Source organism: Patella vulgata, chromosome 8 (genome assembly GCF_932274485.2).
Source record: "Patella vulgata chromosome 8, xgPatVulg1.2, whole genome shotgun sequence".
NCBI classification, from domain to species: domain Eukaryota; kingdom Metazoa; phylum Mollusca; class Gastropoda; family Patellidae; genus Patella; species Patella vulgata.
This window is the reverse complement of record NC_065886.2, coordinates 21,549,467-21,570,089: the sequence shown is the minus strand read 5'-3', so window position 1 is coordinate 21,570,089 and position 20,623 is coordinate 21,549,467. Positions and strand designations below refer to the sequence as shown.

At 37.3% G+C, this 20,623-nt stretch overlaps 1 long non-coding RNA gene across 1 annotated transcript in view; it reads right to left on the bottom strand.

Annotated features, from left to right (window-relative positions):
* Window positions 1-1,786, bottom strand: part of LOC130014131 (uncharacterized) — a 73,750-nt gene extending 71,964 nt beyond the window's left edge. The window contains exon 1 of the long non-coding RNA XR_008789126.1: window positions 1,650-1,786. This is a non-coding gene — a long non-coding RNA (uncharacterized LOC130014131). The remainder of the gene's footprint in view (window positions 1-1,649) is intronic.
* Between the last annotated feature and the right edge of the window lie 18,837 nt (window positions 1,787-20,623).

The window sequence follows — 20,623 nt, the reverse complement described above, 5'->3', positions numbered from 1 at the left end:
TTAACACAATCCCCGGGTCCAATATTCTCATTTCCTTTTAGTTGCAAGTTCAAATTATTACACTATATAAGTATAATGATTTACATTATATGATGTAATTCATGCAATGTGTTATCAATAGGCATCTATTTGGGATTGTTTTTTAAAACAATAATGCATTTTGATCTGCTACGCCTCATTCCATTTGTCTACAAACGTTTTGTGTCAAGCTATTTGGTAGACAGAAAGGTAAAAAGCAAAGGCCCAAATTATTGAGTTCTGTACGGCCAAGGAGTCTCTTCAGCGACACTAATTTGAAATAATGTTCTGTGTTCTTTCTAAATTCCTTAAACTGCTCCGTGTAGGTTAGTTTCAGATTTGTAATGATTTTCATGTCATTGTCACTAGTCAGACTCATCAGTCATAGAAACACATTTTTTCTTTTTTCTTCAAAGAAAACGAACTTTAAATCCGTATCTAACAACCCGCAGATATAATGATTCTGTGATCATAATCCAATACCGCTTTCAATTCTTTTCATCTAAATTCTAAATTGGAATTGTTCAGTAGAGGGTGAAGTTTCATACTTTTCATGATCTGACATTCTAATCACGAAATACAGTCATGTCTTTTTATCTTTTAATATTTGTGTGTCGATAAAATGACATCAGTATAGTATTACATTATACTGATTATCTGCCCTTTTATCAAAAATAAATACATTAATAACGATCGGAGAATCAAGCATCATCTGATTACAGATGTCGCTTCTTATTTTCATTTTTAATTAAGTACCAATAATTACAAATCCGCGAACTTCTCGCCAGTAGACAGTTACTTTCATGTTATGACACTTTCCTATATGAACCATATTACTTTATAAATGTTCTGTCGAGAAGTCTATAATTATTGCTCAATGGATCAAAACGTCAGTATACAAATTAACAAATTCCCTAGGGTACGGCTAAACTTATCTCCTAGATACTTCCAACTCGTTTAGATGGTAAGGATGTTATAGTATAGTTTAAATACAAGTACAATTTCACTTCTATATAGATTAATATTAATTCCGATTGCTTGGAGATTTTAAATTTCATTTTTACGGCAACGTAGTCATGGCAAGTTAAATGTTCAATTAATTATAGTCAAGACAACGGAATTAAATTTATTATAGTCAAGACAACGGATTTAAAATTAATTGAATATTAATTTAAATTCGAAAAGGTCAAATGTTACTACTAAAGATATCTAGCATTTGATAAACAACTTCAATTTATAATAGTCATCATTTTATGAATTCTCGGCGGCTGCTTTTTCCCCCGTTTACGTCAATCATATTAGCATTAATGTTATATTTGAAAACACAGATTAATTATTTTAATAACATATTACCAATTACTTAACCATATTAAGAACCAGCAGATATTAAACATTATACAATGTAAATTTGTCAAATATAATCAATATATAAACCAAAGAGAAGATTATTTTGCGATAACACGATTATAACTCGAATAATTCACAAGCAAGTATATTAGAATGCTGATGAAATTTGTCCGGTTGCTCGACAAAACTTGTCCGGTTGCTCGACTTTGATGATGATTACCTCTCCATATTACTATAAAATTAAACTTCATCTAGTTGGTAAACTATGTCAACAACAAACTTACCTTTTATATTTTAAGTTTCAAGATAATCAACACTCATGTAAAGTAGACTAAAGTTTGTGTCATAAATATCAACCTCCAAATAGTTAGGTGGCGCTCTAAAACAATACCTCAATCTCCATTGCCTGACATCGATCCGAGCGCTCAGCTCTTGTCAACTAAAAGTGACGGATCGCGCGCTTTCAATGCATGTCACGTTGCCGCGAGATGGATAGAATAGTGAGCACGCGGACTCCTCCTACTTACCTAGCATATCTATATAATTCCATCTCATGTCCAAGAGATATTCCTGGTAGCTCTTTCAGTGCCAACATATTCCTGAAACTGCTGAAAGGATTAAACAGAGATTGCCCCGCATTTCTGGTCTCGCATACAAGTGGAGATTTATTAATCTGTTCACACTGTTAGATGTCTTCTAGAACTGAAAGTGAGTGAATCGAGCGACTTAATGACTTTACCAATATTACTTGAATTCATTATCTTTGAACATTTGACGGGGTTGCTCTAAATAGATTTTAAATACGCCGACTGGCTGACGTGATTATAGAAAATAGTTTCAGATAATCATGCCCCATATTCGATTTCCATATAAGTGTGTGTATATATATATACATTTATTCAAAAACAAGTTTTCCTGTATCAGTTTGGAACTTTTGAATTTTTGTTAAAGCCGCATCATGCCAGAATAAAGGTTAAACATAAAGTTCCAGTCCTCACACAATCAGAAGTAATTATACTATTCAAAAAAAGTAGGGGATATTTGATTTTTAAGTGTTATTAAAGTCACCTAATGAAACTGACGAAGAAACAAATGACAAAATGAAATGAAGTTCACATTCATCGATTTATTCCAAATGATCGTTAGACTAAGTAAGGCACAGACTGACCATTATAAGGGTAAAATGATACCCGGGGTCAAACAGCAAAGTTACCACAGCATCACAACCAAGTCAGTAACGGGTAAATCCTCCTCTGTTTGCCAAACAAGCATTGATCCGACGTGGCATACTCCTAATGCAACGCAGCAGCAAGTTCTTGGACATTGGCAGGACGTTGTTGACGTTGACGTAACCTCTGTCCAAGCGTGTCCCAGACATGCTCGATGGGGGAGAGGTCGGGACTCAGTGATGGCCAAGGTAATTTGGTGATGTTCTGTTGTTGGAGGTAACCTGTAACGATCCTGGCCCTGTGACATCTTGCGTTGTCATCCTGGAAGATGAAACGGCGGCCATGACGTCGTGCGAACGGCAAAACATGGACTGCCAAGATGTTGTCCCGGTAGTACTGGCCTGTAACACGCCCTGCAACAACATGTAAAGCCGTTCTTCCAGCAACAGTGATGCCTCCCCACACCATAACAGAACCACCCCCAAATCGATCATGTCTGATGACGTCAACGTCTTGGAAGCGCTCGTTTCGACGACGCCACACCCTCCTACGTCTGTCCAAAAAATCAACAGTGAACCTTGACTCATCTGAAAACATCACATTGCTCCAGCGTCGATTATCCCAGTGTTGACGATCCCTACACCAACGACGTCTTGCCTGAATGTGATGATCTCTCAAACAAGGGATCACGCGAGGACGTCGGGCGCGAAGGTGACCCCTATGCAGTCGATTCCGAATCGTCTGGCCACTCACTCCCACACCAGTGTCTGTTTGAAGACGAGCGCTGATCTGATTTGCTGTGATGACACGATTTCTCAAGGCCAAGGTACGGATAAATCGATCCTGGGATTGAGTTGTCGCCCTTGGTCGACCTGAGCGTGGTCTGTCCTGTACAGATTGTGTATCACGGTATCTGGACCATAGCCTGCTTATGACAGACTGAGAAACATTCATCGTCCGCGCCACAACCGCCTGTGTTGTGCCGATCTGTAGCATGCCAAGGGCACGTAACCTTTCATTTTGGGTAAGCCGACGCATATCAAAATTTGTTTTCTGGTCACTAAAACAATTAAACTGATGTTTCCACCCTGGAATTCAATGCCACAATGACTGTAACATTCAAAGTCAGAGTCGTGCAAATCTTGGGTTGGACCCCCATGATGATCCCAAGCATCACCTGCATTCCATGCGGTAGCTATTGGTGCGTTTGGGCGTCACATGTAACTGGAAATGTTTCTTCTGTTAGGTTCTATAGTGACTTTTTTCGTAGTCATTTGCATATTTTAGTATTATGCCCCCAAAATCAAATATCCCCTACTTTTTTTTGAATAGTATATATTAAAAACATATTCAGCCAAAATTATTGAAACCAACCAATTTTAAGTTAATTGTGGTTATTTTAAATATACATTGGTTTCCGCTGGTTTCACTTGGGCATATTTCTCTTTTAGTTATAATAATTGTGCTAACGTTTTCTTTCAAGCCATCCCATTCTTCATGAAGGTCATTTTATAGACAGATGTGTTTAATTACATAACATTCTATACACGACGTTTGTTTTACTTATGAAATATGTGCGAAATATCTGGCGTTTTGGGTCTATAATAAAAGGAATAATTCACAACAGCTTATTTTATTTGTGTCAGCAAGGTGTGTGAATATGAATATTATCTGGTCAAACAATAGTACTATTAGTAAGGCACTGTATTATCAGCACGCGTCTCATCCGACCACGTCTTTATACAAGTCAGATTTTTTTTTCAAAAAACAGATGCATTATCAAGCGATATTAAGACATTGCCTTATTATACTCGATACAATACAACATACAAATTCTTCCGTAGACATTATTATGTGATTTTCAATATCCACTCCGAGGGATAAAGAACATTTAACCGCGTGTCAGGAAAATATTTATATCATCAGATTAATAAACTCTTAACAAAAGAGAAATTAACGCTTTGTTTTTGAGCCAGAAGATAAATCACGCTCTAATTTCAAACACATCGCCATATAACAAAGTAGTAAATTAGGAGTTTATCAGAGAAGTCAATCGGAGTTAACCGAATCGATTTTCCGTAACTAAACTGTTTGACTGTATGCTATCGTGTTGATCGCAATTAACTTCGTAAATAGTCGGCAATTTCCGTAATTAGTACATATTCCCTTTATATGGAAGGATATTGCTGCCAATATTAAATGCTCCGCTAAAATGTCTTTTCCATTGATTATGTGTAAAAAGTACTATGTACAAAGTCCTAATACCGGTAATGATAAAGTCTAAATACCTTTATATAAAACGTCAAAAGTAATGTGTCAAATGACAAATGTTTTATTGGAAAATGCTGCTTTTTGACGTGTCAACAAAATTTTACATTGTTCTCGTTACTTTTACATTTGCGCTCTGCAGCATCTCATTTGTCCTTCACGCTTTCTACATAGCATCTTATTCACCGCATTATCTTTGATAGAGAGAGAGATGGGGTTTAACGCCCACGAGACTAACATCAAGCATGAGGTTGGACAGGCGACCCTGCTAACCATTCAGCCATCCAACCCGCCGAATGCGAAGGAACTAACTCATAGATTCAAAGATAACAGGAATTTCGTATTAAGCCCCGCATTTTGTATTTTTACATTTTAAACACTCGCCACTGCCCCCCCCCCACACACACTCTCTCTCTCACCCTCTCTCTCTCTCTCTAGAGTTTAGTACAGACTAATTAACTTTGATCCATTAAAAAAAAGAGTACATATCCATTGTGCCCAACAACTAATTAATATACTTAAAGAGAGGAATGTTATATAGTTACACGGAATTCTGGATTTAACCCCGCATCTTTAGTTCAAATAATACCCCCCCCCCCTCGTCATCTAATAGAGTTTCATACCACCCGATGGTTTTGAAGGTGTGCAAATATGAATGTGTCAGAAAATTATTTACATATTAGAAAAGGGCAATGAACGTGCTTTTTAGTTATAGGTAGCATATTTGGTATTTCGTATTAAGACCCGTATTTTAACATTGACCCCCCCCCCCCCCCCCCCACACACACACACACACACGCAGTCGCTTAATAGTGTTTCGTATCATCCAAATGATTCTTTCCTCAAGTTATAAAAAAAACGAACGTGCCAGTAAATTATTTACATATTTAAACCAGCGGTTGCCAGACAAGAAACGCCCACATTTTGCAAGAGATGGATAGAGGACAAGCTGGAAAAGGCGATTTTTCGTAGAATCTGGGGCCATAACCATATCGAAATGGACTCTGATATTTGGGATATATATAAAGATATATTTTAAGTTTCATCAAAATCGGATACAAATAGTGACTTCTGGAAGGTCCACAACCTTGAGTTACATACTTTTACACTGTTTGCGTTCAGGGAGCGACCATTTTTGTTAGGCAGTTTCGGTCCGTGTTTCACGAAATTCGGACTCATTAGGGTGTAACGGTGATACATTCAAACGTTTTTTTTTCAAATCGGTTAAAAAATTGTAACCTCAAGAGGGACCACAAGCCTAAAGATTTTTCGTACAGCCAAGGGCCATAATTCCGGAAGTTACGGTCCCATATGCGTGAATATCGAAAGGAACAAAGATCTTTTGATTATGATTATAATTATAGATTTCAAGTTTCATCAAAATCAGATAAAAATAGAGTTTTCTAGAGTGTCCACAACCTTGGTATTACATACGTTTACACTATTTGCGTACAAGGAGCGGCCATTTTGTCCGGCAGTTTGGGTTAGATTTTTTGAAAATTGAATATAAATTGTGACTTTAGAGGGTCCACAATCTAAAAACGTGATTATTCGAACAATAAGGGGCCCCAATCCGATATGCGCGAATATCGAAAGGAACTACGATCTTTGGGTTATAAACATGTATTTTGAGTCTCATCAAAATCGGACCAAAATTATGACCTCTAGAGGTTCCACAACCTTGATATACCATATTTTTAAACTATTTGCGTACGAGGGGTGGCCATTTTGTCCGACAGTTTTGATCCGATTTTCACGAAATTCGAACTCAACTGACATTACGGTGTAACGGTGATATATTTGAACGTTTTTTTTAAATCGAATAATAATTGTGATCTCTAGAGGGATCACAAGCTAAAAACGTGATTTTTCGTACAATCAGGAGACATAATTAAGGAAGTTACTATCCGATATGCGCTAATATCACAAGGATCCAAGATCTGTGGGTTATAAACATACATTTCAAGTATCATCAAAATCGAATAGAAATGTGACGTCTGGAGCGCTCACAAGCTATAAACATTTTCCAATAAAACATTTGTCAAATTCCATTTGACGTTTTACATTTGACTTTGATCTTAGAGGTATTAGGACTTTGTAGATTGTACTTTTTACGTATAATCGATGGAAAAGGCATTTTAGCAGAGCATTTAATACTGACAGTGATACCCTTCCATACTTTTAAAGCAGCTAAGTCTCAATTGTCAATTTAAATCAACATTGATGTTGTGATCTTACCGGGAAAAGATGGACTTCTGAAATCTAATATTTAAGACGGGATTAACGTTTTGCCATTGGTACAATGAATCTTGTACCATATTGTTTTTCATCGCCATTTGTAACAAGGGACTCGAAGAACGAGGCTAAACATATTCCGCAAGTCATGTCAAACGGTGACTCATATTGTTATCTGGAGAGCATGCGCAATAAATACTATCGGTGTAGAATAGAATAACCAGACGCTAGAGATTGCCATTCGAATGAGATATCTGTCATATGATGTTAAATTAAGTAAAAACGGAAACGACTGAATGTAAATCAGTTCATATACATTCCTATTACATTATTATATGCGTTGTGACCCATTTGTGTCAATTTCTAGGTCCCAAATAGAAGCACTATTTTTATTTTGCTAATCACTGACATTTGTAGAGTCGCATAACCTTATTAAGATAAGGTTATGTGCTTCTGCAATGTTTATTTGATAATACGACAGTTCCTCCACTTGGCAGTGCCATAGGGGGTCTGATGGTCGAATGGTTGGCACATGCATGCTACATCATAAGGCCTGTTATTGATTCAACTGGCGTGGTTTCGAATCCCCGGTTGTACGTGACAAGGAGTAAGGTCGCTTGTCCAACCTCGTGGGATTTCTCCGTGTCCTCCGGTTTCCCCCCACTGCAAGCGAATTTTTAAAATAAAATTAAACCATTTCTCTCTCTCTCTCTCTCTGTCAGTGTCATACTGAGGTCCACGTGGAATTCGACAAAGAGTGGGCGGAAACACAGCTGTCCGGGCAAAATTGCCCTAACAGCACACAATATGGCCTATGTCAGTCTTCATATAACCTCATTGGTGCAAAGAAGTAGGACGTTGAAACCCATTTCGTGACAATTGTTCAGGAATACTGCTATTATGTACCACGCTGTGTTTTAAATCGCGAATATACACGGAAGAAATTCCAACTAACCCAATCCAAGACCATAGCAGGATCAAGTCTGTACCTCTCTTACTTCTTGTCTACGATATCATTACCATGGCAGCATACGTTAAATATCAACTATATAGTCAGTTTCAATTACATTTTGCGTGCAATTACAAATATTTACAGAAAGGGAAAATTTGACTTGTTTCAATAATTCGCTTTTCCGCAGGTATTTTAAAACAGTTGGAGAAATCCAGCGAGGATAGACAGGCGACAATATGGTCAAAAAAGCACGCGTTAGACCACCGCCCATTGCACCCTGCGGTATTATCGAACTAGTAATATTCTAACCATAACCAACTATCGCTATGAAATCTTAACTATAAACAGACACTATATTTATGGGTGAATCAGATGACCTGAATTCGATTAAACAACAATTACGAATCGTTTTTCTGTTCTCACTCAGAAAGTCGGAGTTCAAAATTTTATTAACCTGATCATTCATTGTATTTCCGTTTCGTTTCAGGTTTCCGTTCAACCCTGTGAGTAGTTTTTTTTTTCAACAACCAACAGCTATGAATAATGCTCGCTATCTAACCCATCAGATACGACATATCGTTTTATTCTCAATTAATGAAAAGGAAAAACATAGATTGATGTGATAGAATCTAATTATTGTTGGAATAAATATATTATTTTATGGACGGAACCATAGTGATTCTAGTTAGCTTGTGTTCAGTGGTGGAGGTGGTGGGCGAGGGTGGGGGTGGCGAGTGGGGGCAAATTTCTTTATTGAAACTGAAATTGCAAATAAATTATTTATTATCTGTGTTTACCCATATATTTTGATGTTGGCTATTTTACAAATAAGAACAACTAATAAAGTTATGTAGTTATTGACAAAAGGCTCAAGCAGCATCTGTAGAAAATAATTTACCGTCGTTGTTCTATAACTCGGAAGTAAATCACAAGAGGAGATTGCCTCAACGGTATACACGGAATGATAGGCAAAAGATGGTTCAAGGGTGTCATTTTGTATTATGTCCATTCCTTGTAGATGAAGTATATCTACCCAAGAATTAATAATTACTAAAAGCTTGGGAGAATGTGTCAATAAGTCGGATACTATTTCTAAGTTGCATCCAATTAATCTTACTTTGTTACAACATTTCTTTTGCGATTCAGATTGAATGGATATTGCGGGCAGTACCACCTATCCGAAACCAATAAATATAAGTAATATACTGCAATTTAAGTTATATTCCCATGCCATGAATAATATGATTGCTAATGATAAATCAAGCCATTTCAGTTGGAACGCATAGTCAACAGCGCCAAAAATGAAGAATTAATATATAATTCTCTGTCTAAACTATGTTAGATAGTCTTATTCAAATGACTACATCTTAATTTGACACTAAAGCCATGCTAGCAAGGGTGTTCGATCCCTGCATTGACCAAGAAAGTTCATCCAAATGTTCGGATGGGACGAAAAACCGAGGTCCCGTGTACACATTGGCGTGCACGTAAAAGATCCCTTGACAGTTGGAATTCGATATTGGAGTAGGCCGTAGTGCAGTTGTCCGGGCAAAATTTCCCTCATAGCACACTATATATGGCATATGCCTGTCTTCATTAGTTAGCCCAGTATAGGAGCAGAACAGTAGGACGTTAAACCCAATTTCATTTCATTTCATTTCATTTCCAATTTTATCTTTGTTTACCCTTATAATGTGTTTTTGGCCATTGTAAAAATTAAGAACAATTACTACAGCTATGTGGTTATTGAAAAAGGCTCAAGCAGCATCTTTAGAAACTTTACCGCCCTTGGTCTATCACTCGGAAGTAAAATCACAAGAGGGGGTTACCTCAGACTATATTAGCATTCTAGCTGTTAGTTTCGGTATATTTAAAACCTTTATTATTATTTATACCCGGAATACATTGGTAATTTTCAGATAAAATATTCTTTATTTCCCTATCCCACTTTAGATATGCCAAAATTTACTATCACAGATAAAATTGGCAATCAAAATATTATCGTTAAAAATAAAATAAAATTGACTTGGTTACAGGTCTATAAACTTAAAAATATCCTTAGTCATTCATTTACTACCTATTTACTATTTGAACATGGTTATACATCGGTTTTGACACCTGCACAAATTCATTAGTCTATTCCCATTATATTTTCTAGAGAAATAATTAGCTCAGTATGGCTCTACCCCTGCAATAAATTATACTTTTAACTACAATATTGGAACCCTAATTTTAATTCAAAGGATACAGAAACGCACGTTTATACTATCACTATTGAGTGCAAGTGACTATGCCAATAGAATAGAACCATCCCATAATTCCATAATACGAAGAAACATTGCCTCAGCACCGTGTTGTTTAGATAATGGTGTTTGCGAGACAGGTGAGCGCCCTTTTTACTGATAATACAAAAATGTAAGCTAACAAAAGAAATAAGCTATTTTGTCTGCAATATACGAAATTAAATCTGGTAACTAATATAACCAGTTGTTTAATTATATTATCTAGCCATACCAGATGCTTAACCAAAGGAAATGACATATTAAGATCTTGTGATTTTGTTATATATTCAGTATATTTTAGGAACAGTAAATAAAAGGTTAATAGCCTTTTTATTTGCTTATATTATCTTTCAAACTAAACACATTATGAAATCGGCACGCTCCCGTCTGAAATCAATAGCCACATAATTACAAGCAACGAGAATTGCTCATTCAAGACAATGCGCACTAATTTTTAATTTATATTCTTTCCGGCCACTGTTTCCGAGTGATATATCCAGTATCAACAACTTCATTTTGTTTCTAATGCAAATAAATGTTTTTGTGTGTATTATCTTAGTGAATAATTAGACGTAAAAAACCGAATTATGTAAAGTAATATGGTATTACTTATATTATGTCGTTAAAGAGATTTGAGTCTTCTAAAACAATAGTGTGATCATATATCTATTTTGTAATTAAATAATTAATAATAGAAAATACATTTATTATTCATGGAAACTTGAGAGTAAGTCGGTATTCTAAATTCTTTATTGAAAGAACCCGAGACTCGATAGTTATTACAGCTCGTCCATTGACTGAAATCTATTTGGACCGTATAACTCAAATTATATTCAAGAATATGCAATAAAAAGGCAACAAATTCTCTCATTTTACAGGATATTTAAGATTGGACAAATATTCGCGTTACGAGCTTCAAATCTCGTTCAACACCCACAGTGTTGTACTTGTCAGAATGGCGGTGGAAAAGAAGACTCAATGGTCTTTGTGAAAGGGATCAAAACATAGCTACCAATGAAACCAATAACCTCGGTAAACAAACGACCAAAGCCACGTAGACAATCATAGCCTGAAGCAGGGACTATCAACTGATGGGATCAGAGCTTTAGATGGTATCTGAAAGTGATATGTATACATGTGGATTACGTAGCAGAAATAAATGGATTGCGAGAGACTACTTGAGCATACAATGTCATAATTTCCGGCTCCCACTTCTACAGGCAATCAATATGACAGCGAAGAGAAAAGGTGTGAACATCACAATCAAGACCGGATTCACCCCAGTAGAAATAAACCTTCCTATTATAAAGTAAAGCGATCCATGCACATGCTAATCTCTTCGCTGCATGTAATAATATAATGTGCGTGATTTTCTGCCAGATAATAGGAAAATCGTCCAAAGGTCATCTGTTGTATGATTTACGTAAGAGTCAGTGAAATAAAATTGACATTTTATTATTCGCGTGAAATTTATATCCTTACCGGTCGCGATCCTAAAAACTATCGATTGGAAAACAAATCAAAACTACCGGGGAAATATATTACCTAAAACATATTTATTGGAGACGAACTGTTTGGGGACAATCTGCAAGGTTTAACGTCTCCGTGATTATATAGTACGCTTACAAAACGACGAAATTCAATACTTTCAAATAAAAAATAGGGTCGATCATATCTAGGAGCACGTATCCGTAAACGAATACTATGTTCAATGGGTTTTTATGCTGCCAATTTGCTTATTTAGAACGGGCATTAGTTTCGAAATTTGGTTTTCCGACGGCAAATTTGTCAAATGGACTTCAAATAATTATAATACTGCAATAAAACGTACACCCACTGTTGGTTAGCCACGTCACTCGGACCAGTGAGGAAAGATATAAGGAAGTCAGACAACATACCATATGAAGACACAACAAAACGAACATGCCAGAAAGCTTCAAATATGTTACTTGTATCAGTGGTAGTAATTACAGGCGACTTTTTAATTAACATCCCATCATAGAAATGATATCCTGTATAGTCCATTATCAGCATTAGAAATAGGAAGCCCTTTATTTTACACGGTCTTGATAATGTTCACGGTAAATAATGGGCACCATAGTATTAGTTATTAATTAAGAATGTCCTTTAATGGCTATCTTTATCTTCCACATCTGTATTTTGTGGTGTATTGTCTGGATAAACGGAGGCGTGGTTCGGCGTTAATGCTCATTTAAGATCCAGATAGGAAACGAATGTCTTGGGTGTTTGATATGTTTCCAAAGATAGACGACGTCAGTGTTCAGCAGTCAGGTGCCCTATATAGCAACGAGAAGGCTAACACCTCATTTGGATGGCTTTCATGACGTATATCATTTCATACTTTTCTTAATCAAAATACAAAAAATGTAACTTTCTTCATTAACGCAGTTGTGTTTGTTTAGCGTACTTGTTGATTCTTAACACGGCATGACGCAGCCACAATTCTGAATGCTAGGTATTACCAATAATAAATGGATCAGATAACTGCGTAATAATGGGATAATCGTGATAGAAAACAATATACACCAATGCTATTTACATCATTCGGTGAGGGGAGAAAGTGTTTATCTGTTATTTATCAATTTATTTATTATTCATCAATCACTTAAATCACCCACCGCCATTAACGCCAAACCAAATTCACGCTGCCGGCGGGAAATCGCGGGATTAAATGTGAACAAATAATCGCCACATTTCCCGCAATTTATTATTGAGCCGGAAATTGAGACAGAGCTTTACCTTGCGTTTTCAATAAGATCATGGTAGGAAATTTGATTACAAGTTAAAATGAAGATGCATGAGATGTTTATATGGGGGATAAACTAGCAGTATAGTTAAAGCCCTTGTCTGATGCCCCATTATATCTGCAACTACACGTTGGAGTGCTATTAGACATTACACTTGCTGACATTTATAGTATTTTGAAGCAGTTACGATAATAGTCGGTTTATTTTAATAGGATTCATAATGTAATACTGTCCTCAATAAACACAATTTTACAGGCATTACTTGTCCTGCAATAAACATTATATCAAGTAATTTCAACAATATATACCGGTTATGTCATTTACATTGCCATATAAACATTTCCATATTTTTTGCGCTGAAGTGGGTGATGTGGCCTTCTAGTAAATTATTTATTACATATGCACAGTGTAAGATGGAATATTTAGTGAACAGAATTTAAAGGAAACATTATCTTTTCCTTAAACATGTACATTTATTAGCAGGTATATTATCACTTTCGTCAAGAAAAACAAGCGGTTGCCATGCAGGATAAGCCTACATTTTGCCAGAAATGGACAGAGAACAAGCTAAAAAAGACGAGTTTTCGTACAATCTGGAAATATCGAGAGGTATGTGATATGTACATGGGAATGGGCCTTTAAATATATGTAACGCAGTACTTACAGGCTGCGCGCGCAGATATTGACGTCTGAGAGCGAGCCGCCATATTGGTGTATGAAACAAATAAAGTCTTTAAAACGAACTAACATTTACTACTCTGAAATATGAGTCAGGCATAACAGAACCCAGATCTTTATGATATAAATATATATTTTAAGTTTCATCAAAATCAGATAAAACTGATTTTTCGTACAATCAGAGGCCATAAGCCACGAGTTTTCGATCCTCAACATGCTAATGTCCAAAGGAACCGAGATCTTTTGGAGATAAACCTATATTTCAAGTTTCGTCAAAATCGGATAAGAATTGTGACCTGCAGATCGTCCACAAACAAACTGTAGACGGACGGACGGACGGACAGGGGCGACAACAATATATGTCCACATGAAAATGTAGGCGTATAAAAAAGAAATGATATCTATAATTTTGTATTAAGGCCTGTATTTTGATATTGCTTACCCCCCCCCCCCACACACACACACACTCACACCTCTCTTGTAATCATGGTAATAAAGTTTAGTACTATTCGTGCAATCAGGGGTCATACTCGAGGTCCGATATGCGCGAATATCTACAAGTTTTAAGTTTTTTCAAAATCGGATAAAATATGCGACCTCTAGAGGGTCCACAACCTTGGTATTACATACTTTTACACTGTTTGCGTACAAGGAGCGGCCATTTCAAAAGGAACCGGGATCTGTGGAGTATAAACATATATTTTAAGTTTTATCAAAATCGGATTAAAATTGGAACCGGTAGAGGGTCCACAACTGATATTTCATACTTTTTTGCATAATATCATATTCAAAATAGCATTAGCTTCGTTAAATTATTTAGAGCAACGCATTTATGTACACATAACTACAGTAGCGTAACTGTAGGGGGTGGGGGGACGACACTTTAGTTGTTTTTCTGCCGGAACTGCAGAATGATACATTACGCCTGACATAATTCTATTTGTATACCCAATAGAGGCCACAGTTTGTAACATATATTTGGTGTGGAGCATTGTCCTTACGAGAGGTCGAACACTATCAATATTTAGAGTTCCGCGACCTTCCGTTGCCAAGTTAAAGTGCAACAGTTTTAAACGGATTCTGTGCCGGAGGTGCCTTTGGCCTCAACAACGAAAACGCTACAGCTTTCAACGTATATATTTTCTAATTTAGGGCGAAGCATAAGGGTCGATCTTCAGCACTCCCCAACATTCCGGTCTCGAGTTACCACCACCCCCATTTCCGGAAACTTTTAATGGACGCTCTCCCCTCCCATTTTGTGTGAAACAATATGACTATGAACCCTGTTATGTTCAAACTTGGAGTGGCGCATTGCGATCTGAGAGTAAACCCTGTTAATTTTCAGCATTCTAGAACATTCTGAGATGGCTGTCTTGTTTTCGAGACCTGGCATATGTGGGGGTATTGCTATCTTTGCATGAAAATGTAACGTTGTGTTTAACAGATTAAATCATTTTTAAGGGCGGGGGCGGATGGGCAACTTCAACGAACAACCCGAGCGCCATAAACCGTATTCTTAAAATTTTCAAAACCTAGCAAATAAATCTCAGTTGAAAAAATATTGATTTTGAAGAATAGAAATACAGTTTTTGACGTCACTTCTGGTGTCAATTTTTTAAAATTGTAACCAATTTGATATAACACACAGTTGCTTTATGCATCAAATGGCATCACTTTTATGGAAATCCTTTAATAATTGGCCCTTTTACAGGCAAAATAACGTGATAAGCGACTTAAACAAAATTGACTATTTCTCGGCAACTGCTCATATTACAGAGAGAGAGAGAGAGAGAAATGGGGTTTAACGTCCACTCGACACAAACCAGGTCATTTCGGGACTAACACACGGTTTAATTTTATTTCAATAATTCGCTTGCGCGTAGGGGTCTTTAGCAGTGGGAGGACCCGGAGAAAACCCACGAGGTTGGACAGGCGACCCTACTCCTTGTCACGTACAACCGGGGATTCGAAACCACGACAGTTGACTCAATGACAGGCCTTATGATACAGCACGCACATGCTAACCATTCGGCCATCCAAAGCCTGAGTGCACTGTAAATAGCTCATTTTTACAGCTTTTTTCACCTTTAAACCAACATGGCACAAATACAAAACCGAAATTTAACAAAACTGAGCCCGCTTTTTTTGCACCTTTAGTAGGAGCAGTCGTCTTGATCTATTAAGCTGCGTTCACACTGCATGCGCATTGGTTTTTGGCGATTTAAAAGCCTGTGTCACAGTTTATTGGGATTGGATTCAGAATGAAAAGCGCCACACTGAATGCGCAGTGAAGGTCATTCATATCCAAGATGGATGCGCCAGACATTCGTATTGGTGATCTTATGTTGCTTATGTTTAATTTCCTGAGGCAAGCAAGACTACATCAGCGACGCCGGATCTTACATCTTCGACACCTTGCCATGCAGCGCCGGGCACGATTTCGTTGGCACCAAAATCAAATGCGAATGAGGATGATTACTCTTTTGGAAGCGTTTGCTATACATCAGCACGTATGTACATGTACTTCACTCTTGACTCTGTACTAGCGATCGAAGATACATTTCATAATTGAAATGTTATGAAATGGGGTTAAACTTCGTACTGTTCTGATCCGACTGGATTTATAAAGACGGGCATAGACCATTTTCCCAGACCTACACTTTTATCGAATTCCAATTATCAAGGGATTTTTTACGTCCACGTCAATGTGTACATGGCAACTCTGTTATGCCAAAAGTTAAAATCCGACAATTATTGTTAAAATTACCGCAATATTTTTTCGGTCATTTCGCATTGTCGCAGAATGTTCAAAATAGCTCTATCCTCTAAGTCACACCCACTGTCTAAGTAAAACCGAAGAAATCGTAACGATGCGACAAGCAATTGCCGAAATCTAATCAAAATCGAAAAATAATAATAATAACTAGACCTCCAAGCAGCATTGAGCGGCTTTCAGGAATCAAACAGGAAGAAAATACTAATAATAACTAGACCTACAAGCAGCATTGAACCGGCTTTCAGGAATCAAACAGGAAGAAAGGCATTCACCGGGCTATCCAGCGATACTCTAGTTGTTTCGAACCGTTGACATCCGACAGAGAAATCGCGTTTTTCACAAAAGTACGCTTTTTTACGTCCTTTTTTTCAAAATATCAGATATTTTTTCTACTACTTCCGGTTTACAGATCATTGTCGGGATAGTTTTAATAAGTGGTATGGATATTTACCTTTTTGTACCAGAAATTTCAGAAACATCCGGGGGGTTGGATGGCCGAATGGTTAGCATGCGCGCGCTCTATCATACGGTCTGTTATCGAGTCAACTGGCGGGGTTTCGATTCCCGGTTGTACATGACAAGGAGTATTGTCGCCTGTCCAACCTTGTGGGTTTTCTCCGGGTCCTCCGGTTTCCTCCCACTGCTAAAGACCCCTACGCGCATGCGAATTATTGAAATAAAATTGAACCATGTGTTAGTCCCGAAATGACCTAGTTTGTGTCTAACCATATGTTTTGGGTGTCAAGGAATACATTGAAATCATTCATTATGTTGTGGGGTGATTAGATTATACTACAATCTAAAATGCCAGACAATATGACCCTTTAACTCGTTAACGGCAGTTGAGGGCCATTATTTCATCAAACCAAACTATATCTAGAGACAAACTATATATGTCTGGATATAGGAGCATATGAGTGATACGATGAAACCACATACCTACCAGGTCTCCAGGGTCGTCCCTGAAAAGTAGGGCACAAGCTGGTTTTTGAACATTTAAAAAAAAAACCCGAATTCTATCCACAAAACACGAAAATAACCCCCACAAAACTAGGCAATATTCATTTTAACCCTTTAGTCGTGTTTTTGGCTGCACCTGCGACAGCACAAGTGCAAAATACTGTACATTCTAAGCCATCCCTAGTGCAGCTACAAGCAAGCGTACTACATGGGGTGTCACTCTTGCATCTGTATCTGATGAGACACATGACAGACCCTGGAGAATGTTGGCCGGTTGTAACGTTCTCAATTTAGTATCCTTTACCCAGCAATACATTTCCGGATCAAGTTTCCGCGGATTACCATCTCCCAATGAATACCACAGAATAGCTTGGTGCTGGGCTCTTTTTACTTTCAACGCAAATGTATCATTCATCGAGCAAGACTACATGGTTTGGGTGGGGACGATGGCGATACATTTCCAGTTTGGGATGTCCATACCCTTCAGATTGTTTCAGACATCGATTTGCTAGAACTCTGTCCATAACAAACTGACATAAATACAGTGACCAATGTAAGCACTGATTCTATTAGTGTCTGTACTACTTCGACGAGTGAGAGAGAATACAATCAAGCTCTCGCCACTTCCAAAGCCGTTCCTTTCCCCACCACGTAGCAGCATGTAACCGTGTCATATCCAGTAAGAGTATGAACAGGCAGGGATTTCAATGATAATTGGCATGTGTTTCTCCGTAATTTGACCAATATCCACGGTTGTTCTTTCTTTGATAGGTGTTCTTTCTTTAATTGGAGATTCCATTGTAACGCGATTCTTGTCAGCTTGTTTATAGACAAACCTCTTGCAAATCAATGTCTGAAACACGCTGAAGGGTGGTATATAGGCATCCAAAACTGGAAATATATCGTCATCATCCCCAAGTAAAAATGTAATTTTGCTCCATTGAATGGTGCATTTGCAGGGAACGTAAAACATGTCATCACCATGCTATTGTGTGGCATTCACTGGAAGATCGTAATCCGCCGGAACTTGATCCCAAACTGCATTGCTGGGTTAAGGACAGTAAATTGGGAACATTACAACCGGTCATCAGATGTGGATGCAAGAGTGACACCCCATGTAGTACGCTTGCTTGTAGCTGCACTAGGTTATTTTCGTATTTTATGGGTAGAATTTGATTTTAAATTTTAAAAACACAGCCTGCGCCCTCCTTTTCAGGACCGTCCCATGTGGCCTAGGAGCCCCTGATAGGCATGTATGTGGTGTTATAGTATCACTCATATGCTCCCATGTTCAGAAATATATAGTTATGTTCAGAAATATATAGTTTGGTTTGGTGAAATAATTGCCCCCAGCCGCCGCTATCGAGTTAAAGGGCCATATTTTCTAGAATTTTGGATTTTACTATAATCTAATCACCCCACAACATAATCGACGATTTCAGTGTATTGATTGGTCCCAAAACATACGGTTAGACACCACAATTATCATCCTAGACTAAATACTATGGGAGTTATAGTGGATTATTTGCAGTGGCGGTCGTCTTGGACGCCATCTTGAATTTCTCAAAACGCTCAAGGGTGACCCAGGTTCACCCGGCAAATTCTGAAAGAGGATATCCTCGATTACCAAAATCAATCATAAAAAAAACCTTTATATGCAATTTCCAGACTCAGGCAAAGGTCTGACGGACTATTTCGATTCACACCCTAGACGACATATATGACTGAGCAACCGAAGTTTAAGAAAAGAAATAAAATTAGTTTTTGGAGATAAAGCATCTGAATAGACTCCAAACAGGAAAACACTAGTTTTAGGCGTCCTATAATCTATTGCCTAACCAACGAATTTGGGTGTCATATAATAGTCCATTATTAGGGCTATCCAACGGCACTTTAGTTGTTTTCATCCGGTGACGCCTAAGCTAGAAATAACGTTTTTTTGCAAGAATACCATTTTTAAAAAAAATTTTATTAAGATTTTGTTCAAAATATCGGATAGTTCGTCGACAAATTCCGGTTAATAGATCATTGTCGCGATAGTTACTTATCTTCCTGTACCAAAAATTTCAAAAACATCCATTTAGAAGAGCATTTTCAGTAATGTAACAATTTTACGACTTTTATTTCAATTCCAGGCTTTTGCATTTAGATGCACTCTCTAGACCGCAGATAGGATTCTGAGAAACAGAAGTTTTAAGAAATAAAAGTGTCTCAAAAGGCACAAACTTGGAAAATTCTAAATTTTCGGAGTACCATAATTTATTTCCTAACCATCAAATTCGTATCATTTGAATGTCCTATGGACTACTTTCGGTATACGAATCATTGTCGGGATAGTTTTAACAACCAACTTGGACACTTCAATGGTAGCAGGGCTCTATAATGATCAATTACATTATGTGATGAGATAAAATCATACTGAGAATTCCTATGTTTAAAATTGCCAAAAAAAGGCAAAATGACAAAACTTAGAAAATTAAATTTCAATAACTCAATACATATTATACATCGTTGGAATCGTCATTGGTTCAGCAATATAAATATATAAACCTTTGAAAATGTTTTAGACTTTTATTGATTTTCAGTTCCTTTTTTCGCCTATTCCAGTTATTTCAAAGTCCTATTGGATGTCATCATGCACAAGGACGGTCTCTCGGTAGAGAAAGTTTAAGAAAAATCGCTTGAGCAGTTTTCGGGATACAGGCGTGCAAAAACGCTCCAAATCAGAAAATACTTGATTTTCATCGTGCCATACTTTGCTGCTTGATCACCGTATCTGTATGAATTGGGTATCACACGATAGTTCATTCATCTGGCCACCCAATGCTACAGGGAAATCGCGTTTTCCCTCAAAAGCATCCATTTTTGCGTTGTTTTCAACATATCGGACATTATTTCAACTACTTCCGGTCTACGAATCATTGTTGAAATTGCTTTATCCCTTGGTATGGTCATATGACTTGAAGTTCCAGAAACATCGATTTGGCCGTAAAAAAAGAAAAAAAAGAGGATACAAAATGGACAGAAAATTCGAATTTTTTTTTTTAAAAAAATGCCCCCCCCCCTCAAACAAAACAGGACGATAATTCTGAATGAAACTTATATTACTGGAATTGGATTGACCTCGGGTATCCAAAAATGTAGGTCAATTTTGAATATTTTGAAAATGA